Source organism: Pteropus alecto, unplaced genomic scaffold, assembly GCF_000325575.1.
Source record: "Pteropus alecto unplaced genomic scaffold, ASM32557v1 scaffold405, whole genome shotgun sequence".
In the NCBI taxonomy this organism is placed as follows: Eukaryota; Metazoa; Chordata; class Mammalia; order Chiroptera; family Pteropodidae; genus Pteropus; species Pteropus alecto.
Genome location: NW_006436295.1, coordinates 33,527 through 38,361, shown reverse-complemented (window position 1 = coordinate 38,361; position 4,835 = coordinate 33,527).

The window sequence follows — 4,835 nt, the reverse complement described above, 5'->3', positions numbered from 1 at the left end:
CAATTAGAGGCAAAAAGGAAAAACATTTAGAGAGAAAAGAATTAAAAAAAAAAAACAAGACACAAAAGTATTTTTGTATAACTACTTCCAAACATAGTCAAATCAAAAATATGTAAATATATTAAATATACCTTTTATAATGCAAAAAATCATATTAGATCTTTTAATCCAGTTATATGCTGCCTATAATGCATATATCTAAACATGCAGACACAAAATATGAAAAGAGGCAGAGAAAAATTTTGGTGTGGGAATATTAATAATAAAAATCGAATTTATAATGTAGAAGCATTAGCAATATAGAGAAAAATGTTAAAGTATCATAAAGTATCACCAAAAACGTAATATTCCTACCTAGGTTACATCTAACAACATAGCTTCAAATTATGTAAAAGAAAAAAAAAGACAAAAACATGAGAAGAAATCAACACATTTTAACATGTCTTGGAGAGAAACGGAAATGATTATGGCAAGCAAATCAATAACTAAGGTTATGGAAAAGTTCAGCTTAAGCCTGATGACAGATAATAGATTGACAGATGATAAATGATAGATGATACATTGATAGATGATAGATGATAGATGATGATGATGAGAGAGAGATGATGATAGATAGATAGATAGATAGATAGATAGATAGATAGATAGATAGATAGATAGATAGATGATAGATAGATAGATAGATAGATAGATAGATAGTAGATAGACAGGTAGATAATAGATGACATATAGAGAGATAGAGATAGATGATAGATAGATGAGATAGATAGATGATATTTATATATCATAACATATACATAATTAAGCTTAAGCTACATATGTCATATTTAGTAATATAATATATAAATTATATATTATATATAAACTTATGTATATATCCTACATACCAAACATATAGAGAAAATACATACTTTATTACACATGAAACATTTATAAAACTGATATAATTTATAAGGACATTCTATTTTAAAATACAGACTACTTACTAATTTCTTTGAATATAGCAATTGAAGTTGAAGAGAATAGATTGGGAAGAGATTATTGAAAGGAGTGGTAAGCATCAAAAATAAATTTTATCTTCTTGATTATTTTACTTTAACCAGCATTGGAGCTGTTTAGTCTAAATATATAAGTTACATGGAAAAAATATCTTCTATAGCAAAGTAAACAATAAAACATTTAATTTTTAAAGAAAAAAATTTGTATTCAATTACGCATAGGAATACCACTGATTAAACTGATCCAAAACAGAGTTTTTCATGGACAACATTTAGACTTAGTGTTTTGTTCTCTGAGGTTTCAATTTCAGTTTGAGGGAAATTAAAATTAAGAAAATGAGAGTCTCTTATCTGAGTTTTAGAGGAACAGTGTTTAATCCCACACCCTCAGAGTATCTGACTCTTTTACTAAAGGGTTTAGTTATAAGAATAATAATTTTCTAGTTTCAAAATAAAAAGAATTGTGTTTTATAAAAGACAGTAAATTTCCAACATGGGGAAAAATTACTGCATTCCAAGCAGGATTCTGTTACCTATGTGTGCAATGGCAAGGTTTTTTTTTTTTTATGGTTTGTGAAAAAAGATCATATAACAGTTTCAGTTCTTGGCCCTATGTAACTTTGTGAAATTTGGACAACGGCGTTTGCTACTAGAATTCCTGAAAGCAAAAACTAAAGATTGAATGGCACTCCTGAATGGAGCTGTACAACAGGAGGGCCCTGGGAGTAATTCTCAGCTCAGAACAATAATAAAAGTACCAAGAGCATTGATTAATTATAACATATTTAATAAGCATTGTGGACTCTGTACTCTGAATTTTATACACATTATAACATTTAATCTTTGGAATCCTTGAAGATCCCATGTTATAGATAGGAACGATGAGACTCAGGATACCTTTGTTAATTCAAGCTTGTACAGCCGGAAAGTGGAAAAGCCAAGATTTATGTTTAGGAAGTATGATCTCGAAGGTCTCAGTCTTTGTGACCATATTAAGTGTACTTTAATAAAGAGAAGCTCTCTGATAATAAGATATATCTAACATTGTAGGAGACTGCTTCGTTTTAGTGTTTAAGCAAAGGCTGGATTGCTGAGGAGTGGTTCCTACATCAGAGGTAGGTATAACTGGATGTCTTCTAAGGTGACTTCAAATTCAGAATAAATGAGAAAAAAAGCTATTCTCTCATACTGATGACCATAATAGTGCCTTTGGAAAAAGTAAGGGCACTATTATGCATAGGATGTGCTTTACTGAACAAGGCTCACGAAGGAAGAGGTCAATGGAATAAAGCAATTAACACTATAAATGGAATTATTCTTTATTTTATTACTTTATTTTTTATTTTTTATTAAATTTATTGACGTAACATTGGTTAATAAAATAAAATAGACTTCAAGCGTTTTTTTTCTGCTTTCTTTTTACATCTTTAGTTTTAAAACGTGGTCAGAGAATATGCTTGGTATGGTTTCAGTCCTCTTGAATATGTTGAGGCTAGTTTTATGTCCCAACATATGATCTATCCTTGAGAATGTTCCTGTGTACTAGAGAAGACTGTATAATCTGGTGTTTGGGGATGAAAGGCTCTGTAATTGTCAATTATGTCTAATTACTCTTGTGTCATTAAGGGTTGATATTTCCTTATTGGATTTTTTGTTTGGATGATCTATCTATAGCTGTCAATGCGGTATTTAGGTCTCCTACTATAATTATGTTTTTGTCAGTTTCTTCTTTTAGTTCTGTTAGTAGTTGCTTTATATATTTTAATGTTCTCTGTTTGGGAGCATATATATTGATGTGTTATGTCTTTCTAATGTATGATTCCTCTTTATCATTATGAAATGTCCATCTTTGTCTCTCCTTATGCTTTTCATCTTGAAGTCTGTTTTATCAGATATAAGTAGGGCTACACCCACTTTTCTCTGGATACCGTTTGCTTGGACCGTCGTTTTCCGCCCATTTCCTTTGCACCTGTAATTGTCCTTGCAGCTGAGGACGCTTAGATACTCTGAAGGACAGATCTCTTGCACATGCTCGTGTGAAGGTTAGGTATTATTTGTTGAGTTGTAGATGTTCAGCTTGTTGTTATTTTAAGGGGAGAGATCCAGGGAGATCCCTCACTCTGCGATGCTTCTGACGTCACTAAGGCTTATTTTATTTAATTTATTTTCAACTTAATTGATGTGGAATTGGCAAATAAAGATTGTATGTAATCAAGGTGTACAACTTGATGTTTTGATATGTGTATGCCTTGTCAAATGGTCACCACAATCAAGCTATTTAAAACATCTATCACTGATGGTAGCTGCACCACTTGCAGTGCTACCAGATTGGCTGCTGCTATAGCAGTGGGAAGAGCTGCTGTTAGCAAAATGCTGCTGCCAGAATAATGCTGCTGCTATGCTGCCAGCCTTGCCTCTGGGCAGGTGCTGCTGGTAATTGTGCTGCAGGTAAGACATCCTGGCTTCCTGCCTACTCCTTTCTCACTTGTGAGTCACAAACATAACCTAGGCCTTATCATTATGTCAAAGGAATCTCCTATTTCTTTAGTTTCTGTGATCATGCTTACATTTAATAAACATCAACAAAAGTAATAAATATAAAGTCTTCTCTCAGTTACCGTTCAAATCATGTCCTCTGCAAAATAATCAAGATAGTTAAAAGTTCTACCTTCTTGAAATGTCTCTTTCTTTATGTCCTGTTCTTACCACTGCATTATCTCTGTATATGTGAAAAACAACTGTTATCTAAAGAAATGATATTAAATCAGCCTCAAAAAAAATCCATTACCTCACATAGTAATCACTTTCTTTGTTTCTTTATGTGTGTGTGTGTAAGAACTCATATTTTATTTTATTATGTTATTTAATTTTTTAATTAATTTATTTTTTATGGTGACATTGGTTAATGAAATCCAATCAGTTTCAGCTGTATACTTTAATAGTAAGGCATATATATATTTACAGAGTAAATATATATTTACTATTACTTTAATAGTAAGGCATATATATATTTAACTATAGCTATATAATCTCATAGTTATATTTCTTTCTGTCATCACATGTTTAATCCCCTTTACCCCACCTACCTTTCCCCCTCCCCCCATTCCCTACCCTCTGGTAACCACTAGTCTATTATCTATGTCCATGAGTCTCTGTTTGTTTGTCCTGTTCATTTGTTGCTTTTAGGTTTATATCCCACATATAAGTGATATCATGTGATTTTCAACTTTTTCAGTCTGGCTTATTTCCCTTAGCATGATTATGTGGATGTCCATCCATGTTGTTGCAAATGGCAATATTTTATCTCCTCTTATGGCTGAGTAATATTCCATTGTATATATGTACCACAGCTTCTTTAGCCAATTATCTATCGTAGGACACTTCAGCTGCTTCCATGTCCTGGCCATTGTGGATAATGCTGCTATGAACATCAGTGTGCAAATATCTTTTTGGATATAGGTTTTCAAGTCTTTGGAGTAAAGCCCCAGTAGAGGGATTGCTGGATCATAGGGTAGATCAAGTCTTAGTTTTCTGAGGACCCTCCGTACTGTTTTCAATAGTGGCTGTACTAATTTGCAATTCCACTAGCAGTGAATGAGGGATCCTTTTTCTCTGCATCTTCTCCATTTGTTATTACTTTTCCTGTTGATTATAACAGGTGTGATATGATATCTGGTTGTGGTTTTGATTTGCATTTCCCCAATAGTTAGTGATGTTGAGCTTCTTTTCAAATATTTTTGGCCATCTGCATGTCATTTAGAACTCTTAAGATCCACTCTCTTAGCAAATTCCAGGCATACAGTATAGTACCATTAACTGTGGTCTCTATGCTGTCCA